General features: G+C 41.2%; 1 pseudogene; it reads left to right on the top strand.

Annotated features, from left to right (window-relative positions):
* Positions 1-140: 140 nt before the first annotated feature.
* Positions 141-18751, top strand: LOC139381253 (probable E3 ubiquitin-protein ligase HECTD2; annotated as a pseudogene).
* The last annotated feature ends 9226 nt before the right edge of the window (positions 18752-27977 follow it).

Here is a 27977-nt window from a genome sequence, read left to right as displayed (position 1 = left end):
ATGTGGAAAAAGTGAAGGGGTCTGAATACTTTCTGAATTCTTTCTGAGTTTTTCCTCTCTCCCTGCTTATCCATTCCACGTTTTTGATGATAGAGCTCCCTCTTGTGTGCCATACCTCATATGAACAGTTCAAAGTGCTAATGCAGTGCTACAGAAGGTGAGCCTCCCCAGTTCTTCTCTCACTGTGACTACCCTCAGTGGAACAGCTCTGTGAGTCAGAGCCGAAACTCAAAACAGAGCACCACGCCTCCATATGAAGTGTGACTGTAAAGAGACACATGTTATGGAGAGAGAAGGATATTGCACAATCATTCCTAATTCTAAAGATGGAAATTATTATGGATCTGGATCAGACCAAAGACTGTGGGTTACTCTCTTCCTCTTCACGGAAATCTTCATGCTTCCATATTGGCAGTTATTTTTCCCAATCCATTATTTCGTCCTCTCTTCTCCTCCTCAGGTTCTCTTTATGCCAGTTCCCATTTATCCTGTCAACAATGGTGAAGAGAACCATCTTCCAGAGGGACTCAGAACAGCAGATGATCTGCATGGCCAGAGTGAGACACACAGCCTAGTGTCTTCTGTCAACTTTCCTTTATCATCGACACCGTTGACTCTGAGCTGTGCATAAACTGAAATGACCTGCTTTCATATAAAAAAAAAAAATCTGTATGTGTTTTTCCGGCAAAGCCTGGTGAACAAGGTCTCCCGCAGGCAGAGAGTGGACATGAACCTGCTGTTCCTCAACATCAAGGTACGACGGGCCCAGCTACTCAACGACTCACTGGATGAGGTAAGACCTAACACACCAAGCCTGGGTGGCCCAAGCGTTTTGTATGGTCGAGACATTGTTGAGACGCTGTCCTCTGTAAAAAAAATATTTCCCACTCAGTATGCTCTTCTTTATGAAGTTGTCTGGTCCCATGAACACTATAACTGTCTGACAGCTTATTCAGCACTCTGCCTTCTAATGGTGATACATAACACTAAAGCACAGAGCCATTAGTGGGCCCATTCCTCCCCCCCCCTAATGCCCATCTGGTCTTTTGCTCTAGAAAGTATTCTGTCACCATGGCTTGATTTGAAAAACCTGCCTGGATGTAAAACGTGTCACCCCTCTTCCCCCTCCTCTCCAACCCCCTGTCCAGCTGAGCAGGAAGAAAGTGGACCTAAAGAAAAAGCTCAAGGTGACCTTCATAGGAGCGACAGGGCTCGACATGGAAGGCCTCACCAAGGAGTGGTTCCTGCTGCTGCTTCAGTAGATTATTCACACTGACTATGGTGAGTCAGGAGGGTAAAGAGTCCCTCTTGGATGCACATTTGCTGTTTTAAAGATAATTACCACATTTCGTCATTCACGCGGCAGAAAGAACATTTTACAGTTGTAAAGCTAGTTTCCTGCAGTTATACAAGTTTGTCATGGGGCCGTGAGACAAATTGCAGTTTCAATTCTTATTTCTTGCAATTATACACATTTTGCCATGGCTAATCAAAACTTACAAAGAATCCATATATTTCCTAAAACCCATGCAAGATTTTTCAAATGTTTCTCTCTCTCATTTTAGATACTATATGCAATGCAATGGAAAGTAAATCAGCTTTATTTTAAATCTCAGCAGAATTCAAATACTAGCCATTAAGCCACACTACCAATAAAAACAATAACTGTGAGTGTGCTTGTGGCTTTTGGAGGCAAAGAGTCGCTCTTTCTCCTTCACTCACAGTCCTCCAAGCTGAGTTATTATTTTCATAGATACATTTTCAGAAGTGCGGGCTGCTTGCCTAGGCTTAATGAAAACTGTGGCCCGCTCATTAAAACTGCTTTTTTTGTACCAGAAAGTTCATGTCAGCTTTTCATAGCCGAGCTGTGAAAGGCACAATAATGTTTCATGTTTGAAGGTCAGTGTTTAAATCTGGTTAAGGAATGCTGCTGAATGCTCCTGGGAATGTTTTCAGTCTACTTTTAGAAAACTACTATATAAAATATTATCAGAGTAGTCATTGAATAGACGTTTGTGTTACATTAGGCCTATGGAGGGGTTTTCCCAGTCGCATTTATGCTCTTTCACTGGATTAAATATCAAACCTACCTACTTGAAGGATTCCTGTTGTCATTGGTTCAGCAGCTGGAAGTGTGACAACTACTCTTGAGTTTCAATTGGTTGGGACTGTATCCTTTCATTCCCAACCTAGGAATTACTGTGTCAACGTTTTCAGATATACAGCAATCTGCACCACACACACACACAACAGATGAGGCAGTGCTTGAAAACCACACTGGAGAAACATATATTTTAATGTATTTTTGACGCTATAAATCTGTCTAACCATCCAATATGTGCTTATTATCTATCTATATTTCATAGGACTTATGTCAACCACTTTTGCGAGACATGAACAACAACAGAATATTCATGATATAAGACATGATATTTCCTGCGATTAATAAGTGAGAGATACAAAAAAGTACAATTTCAAACCACTGAACATAACATCCTAACCCTCCAAAGATAAAGCTGATCTGGACTGCTCGTCTGTCTGCATATTAGGAAGGCAGTGGCCACATAATCATTATATTGACCCAATCATTCACATGTAATGTCATTGTAAACCAACGTAATCTGACATAACTTTCCTAGGGTTGTCCTCTAGGCTTGGGCGGTATCCAGATTGTCATACCTTCATACCAACCTTGTGCCATACCAAGATATATTCGGTAATACCAGAACTGAACACAAGGGGCACTATTTTAAAACCCTACTGAGCCTTTGTAATCCTAAGGTTGGCAATATTATGTAAACAAGTACATTTAAAATCCCATAGAAAATGCTAACGAGCGCATTGTGAACATTTTATACAGTCTCTGACCTAAACTATTTGCAAGACAAACATCCAAGCTCGTAAAGTTATACAAGTAACTCAAAAATGCTACTCACAGTTTGCTTCACGCACAAAACAAATATTAGACAGCATAGGTCCCCAGATCCTCAAAAAGTTCTACAGCTGTACCATCGAGAGCATCCTGACCGGTTGCATCACCGCCTAGTATGGCAACTGCTCAGCATCCGACCGTAAGGCGCTACCAGGGGTAGTGCATACAGTCCAGTACATCACTGGTGCCAAGCTTCCTGCCATCCAGGACCTATGTACTAGGCGGTGTGTCACGGATCCCTCCAAAACTTTCATCACGCACACCTGTCCCCTATTCCCACTGATTAGTATTTGTATATATGTGCCCTTTGGTTTCCATTGGGGTTCGATTATTGTTACAATGTCCGTTGGTGCGTGTGCGTATCTGTGCTGTGTGTTTAGGGATTTTTGCACTTGTGAATTACGCAGATGATTACGGGTCTCATCCCGTGTGTTAATCATTGTGCCCTTGTGTTATTTATTTTAGGTACTCCTCACTCTTTTGTTTGGGTTGTGTTTTGTTATGTGTTTTTTTGTTTGGTTTTTGTCCCCGTTCCTTTACACGGCACGCCGTAATTGGGTGTAATATAAAAAACTATTATCCATTCCTGCGCCTGTCTCCCGAATCATTCATACCAACATGACACCATGTCAGAGGAAGGCCCCAAAAGTGATCAAAGACTTCAGTCACCCAAGTCAGACTGATCTCTCTGCTACCGCACGGTAAGCGGTATCGGAGCGCCAAGTCTAGGTCCAAAAGGCACCTTAACAGCTTCTACCCACAAGCCATAAGACTGCTGAACAATTAATCCCCCTTTGTTTTTACACTGCTGCTACTTGCTGTTTATTATCTATGCATAGTCACTTTACCCCTTCCTACAATGAATTAATGAAACATTTATTTGTGTTAAATCTCCAATTGGCCACCCAATCACAAGTTCAAACAGGTGCCATTAATGCAGGTAAGGACAGTGGAGGACAGAGGAGCCTCTTAAAGAAGAAGTTACAGGTCTGCGAGAGCCAGAAATCTTGCTTGTTTGTAGGTGACCAAATACTTATTTTCCACCAGGCTCTCTCATCTTTTTAAGTGGGAGAACTTGCACAATTGGTGGCTGACTAAATATTTGTTTTGCCCCACTGTACATAAATACATACATACACACATACATACATACATACATAGACTATGGTTCAAAAGTTTGGGGTCACTTAGACATTTCCTTGTTTTTGAAAGAAAAGCACATTTTTTGTCCAATAAAATAACATCAAATTGATCAGAAATACAGTGTAGACATTGTTAACGTTATAAATGACTATTGTAGCAGGAAACGGCTAATTTTTTATGGAATATCTACATAGGTGTACAGAGGCCCATTATCAGCAACCATCTCCCCTGTGTTCCAATGGCACGTTGTGTTAGCTAATCCAAGTTTATAATTTTAAAAGTCTAATTGATCATTAGAAAACCCTTTTGCAATTATGTTAGCACAGCTGAAAACTGTTGTTCTGGTTAAAGAAGCAATACAACTGGCCTTCTTTAGACCAGTTGAGTATCTGGAGCATCAGCATTTGTGGGTTCGATTACAGGCTCAAAATGGCCAGAAACAAAAACCTTTCTTCTGAAACTCGTCAGTCTATTCTTGTTCTGAGAAATGGCTATTCCATGCGAGAAATTGCCAAGAAACTGAAGATCTGGTACAACGCTGTGTACTACTCCCTTCACAGAACAGAGCAAACTGGCTCTAACCAGAATAGAAAGACAATTGGGCGGCCCCGATGTACAACTGAGCAAGAGGACAAGTACATTAGAGTGTCTAGTTTGAGAAACAGACGCCTCACAAGTCCTCAACTGGCAGTTTCATTAAATAGTACCCGCAAAACACCAGTCTCAGCATCAACAGTGAAATGGTGGCTCCGGGATGCTGGCCTTCTAGGCAGAGTTGTAAAGAAAAAGCCATAACTCAGACTGGCCAATAAAAAGAAAAGATAAAGATGGGCAAAACAACACAGACACTGGACAGAGGAACTCTGCCTGGAAGGCCAGCATCCCGGAGTCGCCTCTTCACTGTTGACATTGAGACTGATTTGTTGTACTATTTAATGAAGTTGCCATTGTCACTGAGTGATTAGCAAACCAAATACACAACTACAGAACATTTAGCAATTTTTACAGAGTTAATGTAGTAGTTATAAGACACACTACATGGCCAAAAGTATGGGGACACCTGCTCGTCGAACATCTAATTCCAAAATCATAGGCATTAATATGGAGCCGCTGCCCCCTTTTCTGCTATCATAGCCTCCACTCTTCTGGGAAGGCTTTCCACTAGATGTTGGAACATTGCTCTGGGGACATGCTTCTATTCAGCCTCAAGAGCATTAGTGAGGGCAGGCACTGATGTTGGCCGATTAGGCCTGGCTCGCAATCTGCGTTCCAATTCATCCCAAAGGTGTTCGGTGGGGTTAAGGTCAGGGCTCTGCGGGCCAGTCAAGTTTTTACACACCGATCTAGACAAAACATTTCTGTATGGACCTCGCTTTGAGCATGGGGGCATTGTCATGCTGAAACAGGAATGGGCTTTCCCCAAACTGTTGCCATAAAGTTGGAAGCACAGAATTGTGTAGAATGTCATTGTATGCTGTAGCGTTAATATTTCCCTTCACTGAAACTAAGGGGCCTAGCCTGAACCATGAAAAACAGCCCCAGACCATTATTCCTCCTCCACCAAACTTTACAATTGGCACTATGCATTGGGGCAGGTAGCATTCTCCTGGCATCTGCCAAACCCATATTTGTCCTGTCGGACTGCCTCTAGAGTGAGCTTTACACCACTCCAGCCGATGCTTGGCATCGCGCATGGTGATGTTAGGCTTGTGTGTGGCTACTCGGCCATGGAAACCTATGTCATGAAGCTCCCGACAAACAGTTATTGTGCTGACATTGCTTCCAGAGGCAGTTTGGAACTTGGTAGTGAGTGTTGCAACCTAAGACAGACGTTTCTACACGCTGCAGCACTCGGCGGTCCCGTTCTGTGAGCTTGTGTGGCCTACCATTTTGTGGCTGAGCTGTTGTTGCTCCTAGACGTTTCCACTTCACAATAACAGCACTTACAGGTGACTGGGGCAGTGCTAGCAGGGCAGAAATCTGACCAACTGACTTGTTGGAAAGGTGGCATCCTGTGACGGTGCCACCTTGAAAGTCACTGAGCTCTTCAGTAAGGGCCATTCTACTGCCAATGTGTGTCTATGGAGATTGCATGGCTGTGTGCCTGATGATTTTATACACCCGTCAACAAGGGGTGTGGCTGAAATAGCTGAATCCACTCATTTAAAGGGGTGTCCACATACTTTTGATCTTTTAGTGTATCATAATGTAACTAGATCACCTGGCACGTGCTGCACAACAGTGAGTGACTCACAAGGCTATGTTCTTTCCTCGTTGTGTGCTTGTAAACACATACCATGTGACTGGGGACTACTGGTAATCTTCATAATGAAAAATGATGTGACAGGTGAAATGAAACACGATCTTCTTTATCTCCTAACATATTGCACAAGTTCACTGCTGGTATTTACTTAAAAAGTAGATACAAATATTCAAATTTATTACAAAACTTAAAATAAATAGTTTCAGCGGTACTGACTGTATTGAAAAAACATCCTGTGGCTATTTCCAAATACCCCGGTACACGGTATACCAACCAAGCCTTTTGTCCTCACTTGACCCACTGTACCTTCCTATTTATCTACGATACGAGCTAGATTCTATCTAGGTTAAGTCCATTCATCTGACTCTTGTTTTTTAGTTAACATAACATATTTAGGTAACATTGTAAACAGCCTATTGATAGTCCTTTGTCTGTAAAGCCTTTCCTGGAGTACTCATGACTTACAAACTTTGACCTCGTATAACAATACATTATTTTATAGGGTTGTTCTATCGACTTGATCTACCTGTCTACCTGGTTGCACTGCCTGAAGAAGACTTACTGTTGATACAAAAAATGTAATCCATGGGTGTGGATTTAGTGCTGTTAGGACTGATCACGAGTGACCGCAGCGCCAACACAGAAACCACTGTGCTGCGATTGGTCGGCCCGGTGTGCGTCTGCCTTCTAGTGGGATGTCACAATCAATCAATCAAATGTATTTTATGAAGCCTTTTTTTAAATCAGCAGTTTTCACAAAGTGCTTTACAGATGCCCAGCCTAAAACCCCCCAAAACAAGCAATGCAGATGCAGAAGCACAGTTGCTAGGAAAAACTCCCTAGGAAGGCTGGAACCTGTCCTTTTCTTGTTGTACCTGGTGGAAATGTAAAAGGATAGTGTACAATTTTGTAATTCAGAGTCAGATTAATTTATGGAAACCATTGTTATGTCTCTGCTTGCAATTTCAAGGAAGTTGAAGGTAGTTTTGCAAGCCATTGCTAACTGGCATTAGCACAATGACTGGTAGGTTATGGGAACAGCTCCTATAGACTTCCAGTCATTGCTCTAACACTAGTTAGCAACTTCTTTCAAACTGCACGCAGAGACATAAAAATGGTATCCATAAATTCCTCTGACTCTGGGGAAGTAGGAAAGATTTTGAAACTTTCCCCTCAGTAGTTGGAATCATATCAAACATTTTGAGTGAGTTGACCTCTCAGACCTCTGAATAGCATTCTGTCAACATCTTGTCCAGTTTATAGTGTTTTCTTTAGTGCAGCACCTCTGTTCATTAACTTCCATAGGGTGTCATTTAATTAAAGTAAATTACATGAGTGTGTTTTCAAGAGATGGCAATAGAAGGTGGTAAATAAGTAGAGGGAATATGTTTTCCCTTGTGTGTGTTTCAAGGGAGTGATGTATTACTACATTAGGAAGTTGATCATATCCAGTTTATTCCTACCTGCAGGTGAGCTGGGGCTTGTCAAAGCTCTGTGTTATGTTACAGTTACGTTTTGCACAGTGCAGAGACTGTGCACGCAGCATGCCGTTCTTACTTTGTGCATGTTGCTTGGAATTTGAACACGTTGCAATAGTGTTGTGAGGAAATTGAGCCTGCTTTCTAACGCACTGCATCTCAGTGCTTGAGGCGTCGCTAAAGACACCCTGGTTCAAATCCAGGCTGTATCACAACCGGCCATGATTGGGAGTCCCATAGGGCGGCGCACAATTGGCCCAGCGTCATTCGGGTTTGGCCGGTGTAGGCCGTCATTGTAAATACGAATTTGTTCTTAACTGACTTGCCTATTTAAATAAAAGTTAAATATATATATTTAAAATCACTTCCAATGAGCTGGATAGAGACATGTTGCAAAATGAGACTACAAGAACAAGGAGAGATTCAGAGGAGAGATATTTGGACGGAGAGAGAAAGTGAGAGGGAGAGAAATATAGAGACAGTTGAAGGCAGCCGGTTGTCCTGGCATTACCTCTCTGATTGCCCTGGGTTCAGAGACGCAATGTCAAGAAGTCAGTCTGTCAGCTCCTGTACTGATATAGCTTGGCACGCGACTGTACCACTCTCTCAAAGCACATGATACAGCACATTTATGTGTGATACATTATGTTCCCTATTGCCTACTATTATGTCTTTGCCCTCAAACTCCTCGAAAGAAAGTAGTGTGAAGCTCCTTCCCTTTCTGTTGCCTAACATTGTAAAGTGAGAATCTGATTCTTATGTAAGGCCAAGAATCAACCATTGAAATAATCAATCCCTTCGCTACAGAAACCCTGTTTAATTTCCAATGGTCTTTAAACGTGTGTAAGTGTGCACAAAAGTGTGTGTGTGTGTGTGTGTGTGTGTGTGTGTGTGTGTGTGTGTGTGTGTGTGTGTGTGTGTGTGTGTGTGTGTGTGTGTGTGTGTGTGTGTGTGTGTGTGTGTGTGTGTGTTCGTTAGAGCGTTGTGTGTGTCTGAGCAGATTGCATGCATGTGTACTTATGTGTTTGTACTCTTGAATCAAGGCACACACTCTACCTGCAGTTACACATTATAAAGGGATCTGTGTGCTATTCCTATGAAATACAGCCAAAGTGGCTCTCTCATACAGAGACCATATGGAGACTAGACAGCTGGGAAAATTTTCTGTCTGTGTGTGCGTGCAAGGTTGCATGCGTTACTGCTTGTGTCTGTGTGCATGCATGAGTGTGCGTGTGAGTGCCTGTGTGGTGTGTGTGTGTGTGTGTGTGTGTGTGTGTGTGTGTGTGTGTGTGTGTGTGTGTGTGTGTGTGTGTGTGTGTGTGTGTGTGTGTGTGTGTGTGTGTGTGTGTGTGTAGGTGATGGAGAATTAATGGACTAAATGTTCTGTTCACCTCCTGGGTTTTGTAGGAAAGGGGCGGTGGCTGACGTAGACCGAACACACACAGTAACACAATATAGTAATTTGCTCTGTCCTGGTGTAGTTCAGAAACACTGTGCAGAAACACAGCCTCTGTGTGTTTACTGGGCATTAGCCCAAACATTCACAGTTGTATGGTACCGTACATTATGTTTAAATTTCCTGTGTTATTGTGTTGCCCTAATAGATTCATTTTCACTGAGTTATGTGCAGTGATTTCATATTTTGTCTTGGCATTGTTAGATGGCTCAGGATAATGCTCTTGACTCCACACATCGTGCCAAGTGACCAGAATACTCCTGCCAGCATGGCAACCACTACGCTGGGCGACCTGCATCAGGTTATTCCAGTTCGTCTTCTACGATTGCTTAATCTCAAGCACAGCATTTAGAGTAATACGCTTTCTCTGAGGATAGGCATCCTCATTAGAATAGGTAAATTAGCCTGCAGACCAGTGTGGGTTTTAGGGGGTTAAAGTGAGGATCACAATACCCCAGTTAACCAGCCATTCAGCTTTCTGTCTTTACTCCCAAACGTTTTCCTCTGGACTGGATCCAAACTCTGAAAGTCCTCTGAATAAATGACCATTTTCATTCAATCTGTCCAATGTGAATCAACTCTCAGGTCACCATTGCTGACATGGTTTTGTTTGTTGGTATAAGAGTTTTGTTTTAATTGTTAAACTGTGCCAGATTCCTGCCTCTTTTTTAAATGTATATTTTGGCTTTGTTCGTAGTTACATAAGAGTGAGGCATTTTTCTCTCCCCTATCTGTCCTAAAAAAAAACATGTTAATAACACTGGCATACTCTAAGTGCTACAGTAATTCTGCACTGGCTCCCTTGTGACAGGCAGGCACAGCCATGACACTGTACGACCGATCAGAAATCGTGCCCTCACCTTATGTAATTAATTTGCAGTTGGGCTAAATAAGAAGACGGTTAAAAGTTGTTTGCAGTACAGTCCCATCTGAAAAGTCAATTGTGGTGAATGGTTGAATGGTTTGCTGAATACACATTTCTCCAGACACAGATGATCAGCTTTCAAACAGAAGCTTGGTAACATAATGCGCACATTCATACAGGCACACATAGTAGTATATCACCTGTGTGCATTCTTTTTACAGTAAGCAATAAAAGTGACACACAGTATTTTCCATTTCTGAACCTGGCAAATGGGTTTGGAGAGCTGCTCAGCTATAAAGGCAATTGGAGGAAGACTTCTAGCTGACCTTCCAGGTTATTTTTTTTTACCTCAGTTTATTTTGTAAATATTTTCTTAATTAAATTTCTTGAACTGTATTGTTGTTTAATAGGCGTCCCGCCAGCGGGACACCAGTCGACAACATCCGGTGAAATTGGAGGGCGCGCAATTCAAATAGATAATCGTAATATGAAACATTCATGAACATATAATTTTAAATCTTAAATTCTTGTTAATCTAACTGCGTTGTATGATTTACAATAGGCTTTTTAGCGAAAGCATACCATGCAACTGTTTGAAGATTGCACCCCACATCAAAATATTTTTCAACCAGCACAGGCTTCATAAAATCAGAAATAGCGATTTAAATAAATCACTTACTTTTGAAAATCTTACTCTGCTTGCAATCCCAAGGGTCCCAGCTACAACATGATTGGTTGTTTTGTTATAAAATCCTTCTTTATATCCCAAAAAGTATGTTTAGTTGGCGCCATCGATTTCAGTAATCCACTCATTCAACATGCAGACAAAGGAGTCCAAAAAGCTACCACTAAACTTTGTTCAAACAAGGCAAACTACATTTCTATTTAATCCTCAGGTATCCTAAAATGTAAATAAACTATAATATTTCAAACGGAAAGAAGTATATTCAATTGAAAAGTAAAATTAGTTAGTAAGTGCGTGCCAAAAGACTGATTTTGAACTGGGAGTTATTGTACAAAAACTCCAAATTCTTGTCTTGTTTTTGAAGAAACAAGCCTGAAACAATGAACAAAGACTGTTGACATCTAGTGGAAGCCATAGGAATTGCATTCTGGGAGCTGGAATTACATAGAACCCATAGCTTTCCATTATAAGAGCCTGGGAGCTCAAACAAATAATCTGTTTGGTTTTTCTTTGGAATTTCACCTGCCATATCAATTGTGTTATAGTCTAAGACATTATTTTAACATTTCTAGAAGCTTCCATGTGTTTTCTATCAAATGCTACCAATTATATGCATATCCTGGCTTCTGGGCCTGAGTAACACTATCCAATGCTACCAATTATATGCATATCCTGGCTTCTGGGCCTGAGTAATAGGCAGTTTACTTTGGGCACGTCAGTCAGTCAGGAAAATAGACCCTAGATCTAAGAAGTTATTTAGGGCTTTTAAGTAAGCATTTCACTGTAAACTCTACACCTGTAGATCTAAAATGTGATTTGATTTGATCTCCTTTCCTATTTATTACCTGTGCAAGGGCAACAGTGCACCAGGGGGCCGATTCCAACCCGAGTTAAGCATGCGTAAATGGAACATAATTACCTTTTTATGCACTTTTTCTTGCCATGCGTATTCTGACTTTGAATTTAAGCATGAGAATAGCATTCTCTTCACCCGCGATTCGTTTGGGGTGTAGATCTAATAAATTAAGGTGTGGCAGAGGTGTCTACAGATACACCGTATTCTGTACTTGACTTAATTCCCTAATAATTCCACCACCTTTATACATGAGGAAACCGAGTAAGGTCTATCGAACATACCAGTTCCAAGTGGAAAAAGCATCTACTTTCAGTTAGAAATAACACCATTCTCCAAGCACTGTAATTTACAACTTGATTAGTGCTATTAATAAGAACTAGGTAAATTAATAATCCATTTTGATAAGGGAATTGTAAATACATGGAGATTTCAAGGTAGTTACAGTTAAATGGCTGTGATAGGAGAAAGCAATCAACACCATTGTAGTTACTCCACAATGTAGACCTAAATGACAGTGAAAAGAAGGAAGCCTGTACAGAATAAAAAATATTCCAAAACATGCATCTTGTTTGCAATGAGGCACTAAAGTAATACTGCAAAAAATGTGGCAAAGAAATTTATTTTTCGTCCTGAATACAAAGCATTATGTTTGGGGCAAGTCCAACACAACACTACTGGGTTTCACTCTTCATATTTTCAAGCGTATTGATGGCTGCATCATGTTATAGGTATGCTTGTCATTGGCAAGAACTAGGGAGTTTTTTAGGATAAAAAAATGAATAGAGCAAAGCACAGGCAGTGTCACAGAGGAAAACCTGGTTCAGTCTGCTTTCCAACAGACACTGGGAGACAAATCCACCTTTCAGCAGGACAATAACAATAAAAAGGCAAGGCCAAATATACACTGGAGTTACTTACGAAGACAACATTGAATGTTCCAGAGTGACCTAGTTACAGTTTTGACTTAAATCTGCTTGATAATCAATGGCAAGAATTGCATTTTTCTGTCTAGCAACGATCAGCAACCAACTTGACAGAACTTGGAAAACCTTAAAAATAATAAATGGGTAAATATTGTACAATTCAGGTGTGCAAAGTTCTTAGATACTTACCCAGAAAAACACAGTTGTAATCACTGCCAAATCTGATTCTAACATGAATTGACTCAGGAGGTTGAATACCTATCTAATCAAAATATATTAGTGTTTTATTTCCCATTAATAAATAATTACAACTAAATACATTTTAATCCCACTTTGTAATAACAACATGTGGAAAAAGTCAAGGGGTGTGAATGCTTTCCGTTGGCAATGTCTAAGAGTTCTGAACACTTACCTGGGCGAGGCCTTGATTTTCATCATTGGATGTGAACCTTAATCTCAGTATTGGAACAACAATAACTAATCAACTGACTGTGAATATGTCATTATTGTGATTTTAGACAGCCTGGGAGTGTCTTTATTTACATTTATATGCCTTGTCTGCATTAGTAAGGTAAGAATGTATGAGGTCAAATTCAGTCAGCACTCTTTTATCGATCTATCACCACTTGTCATGAGTTAAGTTGTCACACCGCTGAACTTTTATGATACTGAGATAAAGATCTTTGTAATGTGCATTTTGGCCTCTGAGTCAAGGCCCAGGGTTTCATGGCCTTTCACCATTTTACTGGGTGAAGTGTCTTTCACTCTTACTGAGGCAGAAGTTCAGAAGTTCAGTGAACCGTATTCAGTTCACACACACCATCATCCATTACCCCTTTAAAAAACAGCTTCTACATGCTATATCCTTCACTTACCCGCTGAGTTAAACACCAGAGCAAATACATTATCTATACCCCTGGTTACTGATTACAGTAGGCTATTTTTAATCCCACATGTTTACCGTAAGCGAATGTTGACCATTAACTAATATAAGCTTTGGCCTTTCACAGGAAATTCACTCTCTTTTTTTAAAGATAATGAGTGTGTGATTGTATCTAGGTTTTCCAAGAGGAGCTTGGCGTGGTAAGGTCCTATAACCTGAAACCTGGAGGTGACAAGATCCTAGTCAACAAACAGAACGGATGATCTCCGCAAGTGTAGTTCCCACCGTGAAGCATGGAGGAAGAGGTGTTATTGTGTGGTGGTGCTTTGCTGGTGACACTGTCAGTGATTTTTTTTAGAATTCAAGGCACACTAAACGAGCATGAATACCACGGCAGTATGCAGATCCACCATCCCATCTGGTTTGCACTTAGTGGGACTATCATTTACTATCATTTTAGTAGGCTAAAATATGAGAGGTAAACATACAGGGGCCACAGGATGTGCTTTGTTTTGTTCCATCCCATCTCTAACACAATGAATCAAATGGTCATGGTTGTCTATTTAAAACATGATACATGTTTCGTACTGTACATGATTCCATATGTATTATTTAATAGTTTTGATGTCTTCTCTATTGCTCTACAATGTAGAAAAAAATAAACATAAAGAAAAACCCTTGAATGAGTAGGTGTGTCCAAACTTTTGACTGGTATTGTATATATATTCACACATACATACAGTCGGGAACATGCGGCAAATCTGGTTGGAAAGCAAATGGCTCCTGCTGGAAAGAGAAGACGCTAATCTGTATGCTGTAGGCTACCAAAATATCTGATCAACTTCCAAATATTGAGTGAGATAGGCTTTTGGCACAAATGTTTCGGCCATCTCCGGCGATTGAGCATATCATTGGTCGAGTCAGTGAAACTGAAAAGCATGTTTAGGACTATAATTTCCTCCTCATATTGTAGCCTATAATATGTGCGTCTCCACAATGCTAGGCCTAGGCTGTTGATGGATTCAAGATAAGGGCCTTTTTATTGATCTCAGATTCTCAGTTTGTCAGTGTCAAAGTAGCCTGTATATTCTGCCAGTCTCCAGTCATGTACTTAGAATTGCATGCGTTTATGAAATGATTTTTTTTCCAGATCCTAGGCTACAAAACATTTTCCCCAACCCTACTGCAATGTTATGCATGCGATGCTTTAATATAAGAGCCAATTTATGGAGGGTGTGACACTAACATATCCTCCGGAGGCACGCAAAGGCCAAATTTGCGTGTCTCTGTGTGCCCCCCAAATTTTGTAACAATGCGGAAGGCTCTGTATAGCTCCGCATTGACATGATTGGTTGATGGTAGGTGGTGGCGGGAGGTCCTGTATAAACACAAACTCACTTCCTTGACAACTTCCTTCACAACAGCTCTGCTGAATGCACTGACTACTGCAGAGGCCGTATCACCGTAAATGCTGCACGCATGGCCAATGCAGACGTCGGAATGACAATGCAGCGCCTTTTAAGGTGATTTTATTTCTCATGCGTTCTTGTACCTCAGAGCTCACCAGGTCACCCCACTCCAGCTCACTTTTTGTTCCAGTACCTCCCGATTTACAAATTGGCATATACTAAATAATATGTGCAAAATTAGTTTTAATATAGAATGGGCCATTATCATGCACCTGTCTGAAACAGGGGCATGGTAAAAAAAAAAAAGATCATATGCACTTGAATAGCAAATGGAGGACACTTTTCCCGTGGTTCATTTTCATGCCAGCAAGGTAGGCTACCCCAGTTGTAAAGCGAAGCAATGTGCTTAATATTAGGTAAGTTGATAAATAAATACAGGAGGCCTAGTGATTAGAAAGCTGAACGGATCATCCGATTTTTAATAGAGGCCATCAAAACTCTGTTTTCTCACGCGATTGCATAGCCTATAGAAATGTTCAGCAACTGGAACACTTATTTCATTCCATGCATCAACCAGCTATGAGGAGCTGGCTGTCGCTGTGCAACAGGTTATCCGATTTCACTAAAACTCAATGCCAGAGCTCTCATTGAGTGTTTCATTTGATTTTCAAAACTATTTGCATTGATGTCAGAGTGATTAGAGGGACAATAGAGCGCTGAGTACTGGCCATTAGCAACTGGCTAATTTGGTATGCTACTAATGACCATCAAAGGCATCAGAGAACTATTTTGGAGAAGCCTATTTACCGTGACTCAATCATCACTGGAATATGACTGTGGTCATGACACCGGACTGCCGGTGTGGAGGTAATAAGGTCACAGTAACAGCCCTAGGCACACCTTGTGTTGTGGTTATGCAGCTGCTGAGACTTGAGGAGGTGGAAATCCTGGTATGTGGGACTCCAGAGCCGGGCATGAGCGCCCTGCAGAAAGCAGCTCAGTATGAGGGCTACAGCAAATCTGACCTCACAGTATGGTAAGTGTCATGCACATAAAACTCCCAGTGCTAATCTATACAACTGTTCATTATTGTTCAATCTTTCACCTGGCAAACATCCCCAGATCCTCCCCTCACCTTGCCGTGTGTCACTTTCTGACCTTAGTTCTGTTGTTATTTCTTTGTTTTTTATGGTCAGTGCGTGAGTTGGGTAGGTTGTCTATGTTCCTTTTTTTATGATTTGGGATTTCTGTGTTTGGCCTGGTATGGTTCTCAATCAGAGGCAGCTGTCAATCGTTGTCCCTGATTGAGAACCATACTTAAGTAGCCTGGTTTCACTTTTGAGTTGTGGGTGATTATTTTCCGTGTTAGTGTTTGTGCCACACGGGACTGTTTCGTTTGTTTCACTTTGTTATTTTGTATTTTGTAGTGTTCAGTTTTACATATTAAAATAGACACTTACCACGCTGCAAATTGGTCCGATCTCTCTTACTCCTCGTCAGAAGAAGAGGACGAGCGTTACACCGTGGAGTACCACAAAGCCTTTAGCAACAAGCCATTATGACAGACCCATTATGCTATAGGGTCTTTCACTCTGTTGGAGAAACCTAGAGCTAAACTCTATACCACCTCCACTCTGCCGACTGTCCAGTCAGTGCAGTTGTTGCCCCCACCATAACTAATCTCGGCCAACCTGTGCCACTTTACAGCTGCATGCGTTTCCGGTCCCTTTCAGGCCTGTTTTACTCTAGCTGCACTCCCTGCCCTTCCCCCTTGGGGGACCAATCACTTGCTTTAATTTGAAAGTCAACCTTAGCATAGCTCTTCATTTGACCTTTCCTATTACACAAGTCTATGCATTCACTTTTCCTATTACATGAGTCAATGCAGTGTCATGCAACATAACTCAACTTCTCAAGGAGCTGTACACTCTTAGAAAAAAATGAGCTATCTAGAACCTAAAAGGGTTCTTCGGCTGTCCCCATAGGATAACCATTTGAAGGACCCCTTTTGGTCCCAGGTAGAACCCTTTCCACAGACGGTTCTACATGGATCCCAAAAGAGTTCTACCTGGAACCAAAAAGGGTTATTCTATGGGGACAGCTGTAGAACCCTTTTGGGAACCTTTTTTGTAAGAGTGTAGTTCACTCTCAATTTCATGCAATCGTGAGTGATGTTACAACAGCCGTCTAAATGTAGGTCTTGACTTGCTGCCATAACAGAATAGTCACGTTGGCTGTGTTTTACAATGCCTGTCTGGAATTAATTATTGACACCACCTGTTTGTGTATGTGTTTAGCCATTTCTGGGACGTGGTACTGGCCTTCCCCTTGGAGCTGCAGAAGAAGCTGCTCCACTTCGCCACAGGAAGTGACCGTGTCCCCGTGGGAGGGTTGGTTGACCTCAACTTCAAGATCGCCAAGATCGACGTGTCCACTGACTGGTACTATATTCATCTCATCACTCATTGCCTCTTACTCTCATATATATCCAACAATATAATTTAGAACAATATCCAAACACAAAATAAACATTATAGACTGTAACATTGACTAACAATACTGTTCAAGGAGGGAAACAAGGTACAGCAAACTATGGGGAATTGCACTCTCAAGGCTTTGGTTGAAAGATCTGCAATCACGCCTGACAAGGCCAATGAAATCCATGCCTCGCTGGAAGCCCTGTCTTCCACAGATGACAAGCTTGAGACTCTGATTCATTCCTTTCATTTAATATCGCTCTTCACTGAGCCCAGGAACGGGTGGTAGGGGGCCAAACAGTATAGTCATAATGCTACGTTCCTTTTATGTCAGTCAACTTCGGTACAACATACTATGGGGAAATGTAATCGCGCCCCAAGCCGACCCCAACGGATGCTAAATGAAATGGCCCCTGGCACACCAGCCAGACCTGACCCTGCCAGATGAGGCAGTCTGGGTATTGTGCAGATGGCGTGCTGCCTAGTGACTTTCCCCTGTCCCAACCGTAAGCACACTGTGTGCTAAACTGGGAGCAGTGACATCCAAGCGATTAAAACTTCACAAAAGTGTGTGATGATGCCCAACTCGCCGTAGCACAAATATCTCCTATAGTCAACCCTTTGACAAACCCATCCTGGTGCAGTTGAGACAAGTTCTGAGAGAGTACCTGCCCTTGATGTGAATGGTGCATATGTACAAACCCAACAACTACTTTGACTACTGTGGTATAGTGTAGAGAGAGAGCTAGAAGCGTATTGACGCCCGAGTGTCCCTCATCCTGCTGATGCATCTCTGTGTTAGAAATGGAAACACCACCCACATCCTGTATTAGGAGGAAACTCACCAGAAAAATAATTTCAAACATCTTTCACTTGTCTGCAAGACAATAATATTCAATTGTCCTATTGTCAAGGTAATCATTCACAAAGTTCTTTAAAAGTGACCAGCTCTTCCATACTGGTATCAGTCCCACATAGATAACTATTAGAAATGATGTTCTGACAGTCTGTCGGTAGTGAGGAATTATTCTTCCCTTCCACTGGTTGCACTTCACCAGGGATCTTTTATAATTTCAGGTACAGTCAAGGGATATTGCTGCAGCCTCAGACGATAGATTCTCATAACCTGTAACGAAGGAAACAAAACAGTGAAAGTAATCATGTCCCGATTTTCAAGATTTTTTTTTACATTTCACCTAGAAATCCCTAATATGACGACTGCGGTATACAACATAGAAGCTTATCAGGTTCTGATCACCTTACTATGCCTCTTCACCCAAGATTGAGTCCTAATTGCTAATCAATCAGCTCTTTATTCTCCAGGCTCCGCTTTGTCATCAAAATGGACAACCTTGAAATGAGTGACATGTATCCATTGTGATTTTCCCTGGACTTTTACTGTGGACCTCGTTATCAGCAAAACTTGATAATTACCTTCCCATTTTGGCCCTAATGTCTCTGTCATATATTTTTTTACCATCACCCACTGTCCTGGCACTATGTCATGTCCCCGTTCTGGAGTTATTCCCCATTAGAGAGTTTTATGCAATAGTTAAGCATTGTGTCACTCAAAGTGAACATCTGCTTTTCTCAAATCTAACATGCCTGGTAGTGACATTGACCATTGTAGTTACTGCCCAGCCTACCTTCCTCACACCCCCCTTCACAATGCTTGAACCGTCTGTGTATAAGATAAACTCAGGGTTTTCCAACAAATTACTCTATAAACTCATCAGAGAGCTGATCCAAAACAAGTCACAACAGTCGTGTTCAAGTAATGCGGTATCACACTATGTTTGTCTATTGCTGTGCTTTGATGAAGATCAGATCAAATTTGATGACCAATTTATGCAGAAATCCAGGTAATTCCAAAGGGTTCATATACTTTTTCTTGCCACTGTATATGTTTTGCATAAGATATGGGCAATACAGTGACTTCAGCACCCGTATCTACAAAAAAAATAGACTGCAAAATTGTTAACCATCATGTTCACAAATATTACAACCGATTTTATATGTACACAAATCAAATCAAATCAAATTTATTTATATAGCCCTTCGTACATCAGCTGATATCTCAAAGTGCTGTACAGAAACCCAGCCTAAAACCCCAACAGCAAGCAATGCAGGTGTAGAAGCACGGTGGCTAGGAAAAACTCCCTAGAAAGGCCAACTGCTGAGATGGGACGTAAAGAGGGGGTCTGTGAGTTTACCTCTAAAGCATCCAGCAAACTCTGCTGCTGAGACGGAGAGAGGTTCTTAAATTTCAGCACCAGCATTGTGTCGTTGGGGCTGTTGCCTTGATTCCATTTTCCCTTAGACGGGCCCTGCTTCTCCTGGCCACTTCTCATAGAATCACATTTTCTTTTCCAACAGTCTCGTTGCCAGTGACCAGAAATCCCGCAATTATGACATAAACCAGGTTTCTCTTCTACTGAACGAATAATGTTGTTGGTTTCACTCGGAAACCGCACAACTCTGATACCCTCATCTCGTGGATGCTTAAATGTTTTTGACCATTCGTGCAACTGTTTTGGAGATGCTGATTTATGTGTGATTACTGTCACTAGAAGTTTATCTTTACTATCTTTTACAGCCTGTGTTCGTTCTGGTTGGCCTAAGACATTGTTCATCACTGCTGTCAGAATCTATTGACTCAATGCCAGGCAATGCTGACCAGATGCTTCAAACCTGATCTGCCTTGCACAACTCAGTGTGAGGATAGATAGAGGGAACAGAGAGGCCACAGGTGGGGGTCACGTCTGACTTTTTCACACGTGTCTCCTCCTCTACTTTTAAATGGTTCTTTAAATCACTAGGGAGTGAATTTAAAATCTATTTCCCGCTCACATCCAGAAGAGCTGGTCTACCCTTTTCCAGAGTGGTTTTCTCACTTAACCCCAAAATATATACATATATATATATATATACAGTGGGGCAAAAAAGTATTTAGTCAGCCACCAATTGTGCAAGTTCTCCCACTTAAAAATATGAGAGAGGCCTGTAATTTTCATCATAGGTACACTTCAACAATGACAGACAAAATGAAGAAAAAAAATCCAGAAAATTACATTGTAGGATTTTTAATGAATTTATTTGCAAATTATTACCTACAAACAAGTAAGATTTCTGGCTCTCACAGACCTGTAACTTATTCTTTAAGAGGCTCCTCTGTCCTCCACTCATTACCTGTATTATTGGCACCTGTTTGAACTTGTTATCAGTATAAAAGACACCTGTCCACAACCTGAAACAGTCACACTCCAAACTCCACTATGGCCAAGACCAAAGAGCTGTCAAAGTCACCAGAAACAAAATTGTAGACCTGCACCAGGCTGGGAAGACTGAATCTGCAATAGGTAAGCAGCTTGGTTTGAAGAAATCAACTGTGGGAGCAAATATTAGGAAATGGAAGACATACAAGACCACTGATAATCTCCCTCGATCTGGGGCTCCACGCAAGATCTCACCCCGTGGGGTCAAAATGATCACAAGAACGGTGAGCAAAAATCCCAGAACCACACGGGGGGACCTAGTGAATGACCTGCAGAGAGCTGGGACCAAAGTAACAAAGCCTACCATCAGTAACACACTACGCCGCCAGGGACTCAAATCCTGCAGTGCCAGACGTGTCCCCCTGCTTAAGCCAGTACATGTCCAGGCCCGTCTGAAGTTTGCTAGAGAGCATTTGGATGATCCATAAGAAGATTGGGAGAATGTCATATGGTCAGATGAAACCAAAATATAACTTTTTGGTAAAAACTCAACTCGTCGTGTTTGGAGGACAAAGAATGCTAAGTTGCATCCAAAGAACACCATACCTACTGTGAAGCATGGGGCTGGAAACATCATGCTTTGGGGCTGTTTTTCTGCAAAGGGACCAGGACGACTGATCCGTGTAAAGGAAAGAATGAATGGGGCCATGTATCGTGAGATTTTGAGTGAAAACCTCCTTCCATCAGCAAGGGCATTGAAGATGAAACGTGGCTGGGTCTTTCAGCATGACAATGATCCCAAACACACCGCCCGGGCGACGAAGGAGTGGCTTCGTAAGAAGCATTTTAAGGTCCTGGAGTGGCCTAGCCAGTCTCCAGATCTCAACCCCATAGAAAATCTTTGGAGGGAGTTGAAAGTCCATGTTGCCCAGCAACAGCCCCAAAACATCACTGCTCTAGAGGAGATCTGCATGGAGGAATGGGCCAAAAAAAAAACAGCAGCAGTGTTGAAAACCTTGTGAAGACTTACAGAAAACGTTTGACCTCTGTCATTGTCAAATACCAACAAAGGGTATTTAACAAAGTATTGAGATAAACTTTTGTTATTGACCAAATACTTATTTTCCACCATAATTTGCAAATACATTCATAAAAAATCCTACAATGTGATTTTTTGATTTTTTTTTCTCATTTTGTCTGTCATAGTTGAAGTGTACCTATGATGAAAACTACAGGCCTCTCTCGTCTTTTTTAAGTGGGAGAACTTGCACTATTTGTGGCTGACTAAATACTTTTTTGCCCCAGTGTATATATACAGTGCCTTGCGAAAGTATTCGGCCCCCTTGAACTTTGCGACCTTTTGCCACATTTCAGGCTTCAAACATAAAGATATAAAACTGTATTTTTTTGTGAAGAATCAACAACAAGTGGGACACATCCATGAAGTGGAACGACATTTATTGGATATTTCAAACTTTTTTAACAAATAAAAAACTGAAAAATTGGGCGTGCAAAATTATTCAGCCCCCTTAAGTTAATATTTTGTAGCGCCACCTTTTGCTGCGATTACAGCTGTAAGTCGCTTGGGGTATGTCTCTATCAGTTTTGCACATCGAGAGACTGACATTTTTTCCCATTCCTCCTTGCAAAACAGCTCGAGCTCAGTGAGGTTGGATGGAGAGCATTTGTGAACAGCAGTTTTCAGTTCTTTCCACAGATTCTCGATTGGATTCAGGTCTGGACTTTGACTTGGCCATTCTAACACCTGGATATGTTTATTTTTGAACCATTCCATTGTAGATTTTGCTTTATGTTTTGGATCATTGTCTTGTTTGAAGACAAATCTCCGTCCCAGTCTCAGGTCTTTTGCAGACTCCATCAGGTTCTCTTCCAGAATGGTCCTGTATTTGGCTCCATCCATCTTCCCATCAATTTTAACCATCTTCCCTGTCCCTGCTGAAGAAAAGATTCTTCACAAAAAAATACAGTTTTATATCTTTATGTTTGAAGCCTGAAATGTGGCAAAAGGTCGCAAAGTTCAAGGGGGCCGAATACTTTCGCAAGGCACTGTATATTTTTTGTGTTTATGTTACTCTATACTAATCTGGCAATAGAAGAGAATCTATCATTTTATTGTCTTACAAACTAACTAATCATACAGTAAATCAATGTCATAGTCTGTCACATGAATTATTGAAAATGTGTTCTCTATTCCGAATGTACAGCTATACTGTAGATCTGTAGAGCAAGTCTATGATGAGACATCAGGTTACAGTTCAGGTGTGTAATGTAACTGTTGATAACGTTATGTTGTGTTTCTATTTATTTGTGAGAATTACTGTCTTGTCACAAGCAATAAACTTCTCCCTTTGAGGTATTTTCTCGCACAAATGAAGTGACTGATGGAAAATCTTTTATGTTGTGAATTTGAATGAGTGCAGGGCCAGGTTAAATGTCCAGGATCGATTCCGTTTGGCAAAATCTCTAAAGTGAATTTGCCAAAAACACTCACAGGTAAATGTTATCAGGCGTCTGTTTTGCAAAACTTGTGTCAGCTGTGGCTCCATCCAGGGAAAGCACACTGTAACTTAAAGTAATACCCCATATCTGTATTTCAGCCTCACACAACCATATCTGAGTTTGAACTATAGCCCCACAAGCCATAATATAAGCAGTCAGAATGGCCTGCCTCAACAGGAGAAGAACACACCCTGAGAGAAGGGTAGAGGAACAAGCTGTCATTTTTAGGTATGCCTAATAGGTCAGGTCCTGCAGTCTGACCACTGCCAGGGTCATAGGCCACAGTATTACTAGGTTCTGGGAATGGCCGCAAAACGATTTCACAATACTTAGGTGCCGATATGATATGTATTGCCAATGAAAATGGCGCCGATAGATATCGTGCTTCTGGCCCCTTGGTAACTTTGCAGTATTTTTTTTTAATGTGTTATTTCTTATATTATTAGCGCATATTTTTTTGTTTTGTTATTAATATATTCTTAACTCCATTTCTTTACTTAGATTTGTGTGTATTGTGTGTATTGTTGGGAAATTGTTTGATATTACTTGTTAGATATTACTGCAATGTTGGGGCTAGAAACACAAGCATTTAGCTAAACCTGCAATAACATCTGCTAAACACGTGTATGTAACCAATAAAATTTGATTCAATTTTTCTATATGTATCAAGATTCTATATGTATTGCAATTCAATACTGTTATTTTATTGAGATTCAATGTTCCAAACATATTGCTTATTGCTTACTGTATGCCTGATGCAGAGGGACAGGAGAAAGCCTGGATAAAATGTGACTGACCGGCTCTATTCAGTCTTATGTAGCAAAATTAGAAATGGTGTTTTTTACATTGGATAAAAGTAGCGACAGAGCTAGAAAATGGAATATCATACACTACGGTTGAGGAACAATGGGAAAGTAATTCTGCTTTGAAAGTTGATAAATTTGTAACCTCACTTTTGAGAAAATGACCTATGAATGTTTTGGTAAAGTTACTGGAGACCTCTTCTTTGTCTACACCCATTCAGCATCGTTCACACCCTCTTAAGCCTTAGCCTCACCCATCTCTTTAATTAAGGATTCACATGTGAGGCCATGTACTAAACAACCAAAAATGTCAAGACTAAAGACTAGTTTATACTATGGCTGTGTCGTAAATTCAATCTGGAGTGCCAGAGTAAGCTCTGGGCGTTCGTAAACTCAGAGCGTTGTCAGATTGCTCTCGGAGCATACACTGGACGCTCTGGCTGAGGAGCAGGGTTGATCCGAGCGTTCAGACCTATCAAAAGCAGTCAAGCACCAACGCCAATTGGCTAATGTTAGCTAGCTTGCTAGCTACTTCCAGACACAAATGAGATAACAGCTCACTCTGACTATTTCACTCTCCCTAGCAGAGCTGGTTAGGCTGTTTTTATGTTATCCAGAGCATTGGTGACTGTAACTTGGCTGCTGGCAATTTTTTGGCAATGTTTACTGACACCGGCCATATTCAACGGGTGTTGAGCGTTTGTAAATTTGTCACTTATTCTGCACTCGGATGAGAGTGCTCTGAAATTTGGAGTAGATAGCCAGAGTGAATTTATTAGCTACGTCTATCGATAGTTGTCACAGTGACATCATGAACATTCTATTGAAATGGTTACTTGCATAATGGAGTCTTTTGTTTAGACCTGTAGCTAGCTAGCTAAACAATGAACCATAATCCCAACTCATAACGTTACTACTCTGCATGAATCTGCAGGTAACTAACCAGCCAGGTTCAATGTTAGCTAGCTAACATTAGAATATAACTAGCAATGCAAATGGCTCTGAGATACAAATAATATTACTACATAGATGATACACGTAACGTTAGCTAGCGAGACAGCCAGCTAACGTTAGCTAGCTAGCTAACAGTACGCTTTAACTTGAAATGAAAATGACTTTCTGACAAAATTAGAAACCTGTAATACCTGAAAATGTAGCTAACTAGACTAGCTTACATGGATTGACGCTTCTCCCTATCTGTCACGGATGCCATGGTTGCCCGTAGTTTGAAGATGTAACTCTGAGACAGGTGTTTTATACAACAGTGTGTTCTCTTTTCAACTCCCTCTGCATATTTACAATTCCATTTGCAATTCCAAATTCCATCTCCTCAGCTATCATACTCTAATTACACCAAGCATTCCACTGATTTCAAAAGTCGGTCCTCCAGAAAGTGGAGAGCAACACTTTTGCAGTTCTACTATGTGATATCTAAAAAAAGCCATGTTAGAAAGGATTACCTACACATACTGACCAGCTCATGTTATAGACAGAAGCTACATGGCAGACCAATCCAAACTCATCTCCAGCCCACCCATTATCTCAGCGAATCATGGCTAGCGGGAAGATTGCTTTCTTTTTTTTGTGGCTAAACAGACTGGTCTCGTAATTTAACAATTGTATTTGTATTTACAAATGGCATACAAGTTTGTGAGTAAGGCACATGAAAGTTAATATGTTCCAGAAGGCATTTCTGTTTTAAAAACAGTTTATGTTCAAATGGCTCTCCTGTGAAGTAGTGACTTGCGACATACACCTAGTTTCCTGAGATCATATATACAGATAAGATACATAGAAACATACACACAAGTAAAACCTGTTGATGAGTGGCTTGTAAACCAGTGTCATATAGAGGAAGAGTGATAGAAGGAGAGAGTGATGAAGGGGGTAGGTCAACACAAAGTTTACACGCTGCTGCAGAAGAGTATGTCCCTGCAGCCTGACCCAAGCATACCAGCAAGTAACCATCTGTGCTTACATGGATGAATCATTTAGATGTTAAAGTGCATTGTTAAAAAAATATATTGTACAACTTTTGAAATAACCACACACTATGCACAATAATCATAGAACAACTAGAAAATTACTTATTAACATGACTTTGTTATATACAAATTTCCAAATATTTTTTGCAAATAGTGTTTACTGATCTGAGTTGTTCTCATATGAACCAGACTAACCCCACATAATTGTGATAAAGCATAGAGTTAAGTCCCAAGGATTTCCTCCTTGCCATGCGCATGGTTTATAAAACTTTTGTTCGGTTGTGATTGTGTCGTATCTGACTTCAAATCAGTACCCACAAGTCATTGCTGGAAAGCAAATGCCCTTCTGATGCAAAATACTTAAACAAAAACAAGACTGGATTGATGATTAGTGCGAAGGGACAACCTCAAAGCTCCATTGCTATGCTGTTCATTGCCCTAGAAATCCCAGAGTAGCCAAGTGACCCAGTTAAGACACGTCTTTGCACATTGCTCCGTTCATCTTTCCCTTGATCCTGACTAGTCTCCCAGTGCCTGCTGCTGAAAAACATCCCCACAGCATTATGCTGCCACCACCGTAGGGATGGTATTGGCCAGGTGATAAGTGATGCCAGGTTTCTTCCAGATGTGATGCTTGGTTTTCAAGCCAAAGAGTTCACTCTTGGTTAATTCAGATCAGAAAATCTTGTTTCTCATGGTCTGAGTGTCCTTTAAGTGCCTTTTGGCAAACTCCAAGTGGGCTGTCATTTGCCTTTTACTGAGGAGTGGCTTCCGTCTGGTCACTCTACCATAAAGGCCTGATTGGTGGAGTGCTGCAGAGATGGGCGTCCTTCTGGAAGGTTTTCCCATCTCCACCAAGTAACTCTGGAGCTCTGTCATAGTGACCATCGGGTTCTTGGTCACCTCCCTGACCAAGGCGCTTCTCCTCCGATTGCTCAGATTGGCAGGGCGGCAAACTCTGGGAAGACTTTTGGTGGTTCCAAACTTCTTCAATTTAAGAATGATGTAGGCCACTGTGTCCATGGGGACCTTCAATGCTCCAGAAATGTTTTAGTACCCTTCCCCAGATCTGAGCCTCGACACAATCCTGTCTCAGAGCTCTAAGGACAATTCCTTCGACCTCATGGCTTGTTTTATGCTCTGACATGCACTGTCAACTGTGGGACCTTACATGGTCAGGTGTGTGCCTTTCCAAATCATGTCCAATTATTTGAATTTACCCCAGGTGGACTCCAATCAAGTTGTACAAACATCTCAAGGATGATGAATGGAAACAGGATGCACCTGAGCTCAATTTTGTCTCATTGAAAAAAGGTCTGAATACTTAAATAAGGTATTTCTGTTTTTATGAATACATTTGCAAACATTTCTAAAAACCTGTTTTGCTTTGTCATTATGGGGCACTGTGTGTCAATTTTTATTTTTGATATTTAATACACTTTAGAATAAGGCTTTAACGTAAGTGGCTAATGTTGGTGAGAGCTATGGGTTAGGGTTAAGGTTAGGGTGTCACGCCCTGGTCGAAGTATTTTGTGTTTATCTTCATTTATTTGGTCAGGCCAGGGTGTGGCATGGGTTTTTGTATGTGGTGTGTTGGGATTGTAGCTTAGTGGGGTGTTCTAGTTAGGTCTATGGCTGTCTGAAGTGGTTCTCAATCAGAGGCAGGTGTTTATCGTTGTCTCTGATTGGGAACCATATTTAGGCAGCCATATTCTTTGATTGTTTTGTGGGTGATTGTCCTTAGTGTCTTGTGTTAGTTTGCACCAGTTTAGGCTGTTTCAGTTTTCACGTTACGTTTATTGTTTTTGTATTGATTCGTGTTTACGTTGTTTTATTAAACATGAATCTCAATAGCCACGCCGCATTTTGGTCCGACTCTCCTTCAACCGAAGAATGCCGTTACATAGGGTTAGCTAAAAGGGTTAAGGTTATGGTTAGGGGAATGGTTAGCTAACCTGCTAAGTAGTTGAACAGATGCTACGTTACGGCGCCGACAGAGATGGCCGCCTCGCTTCGCGTTCCTAGGAAACTATGCAGTTTTTTGTTTTTTTACGTGTTATTTCTTACATTAGTACCCCAGGTCA

This window comes from Oncorhynchus clarkii, chromosome 23 (assembly GCF_045791955.1).
Source record: "Oncorhynchus clarkii lewisi isolate Uvic-CL-2024 chromosome 23, UVic_Ocla_1.0, whole genome shotgun sequence".
NCBI lineage: Eukaryota > Metazoa > Chordata > Actinopteri > Salmoniformes > Salmonidae > Oncorhynchus > Oncorhynchus clarkii.
The sequence above is the reverse complement of the archived record's forward strand: the minus strand, read 5'-3'. Positions and strand labels throughout refer to the sequence as shown.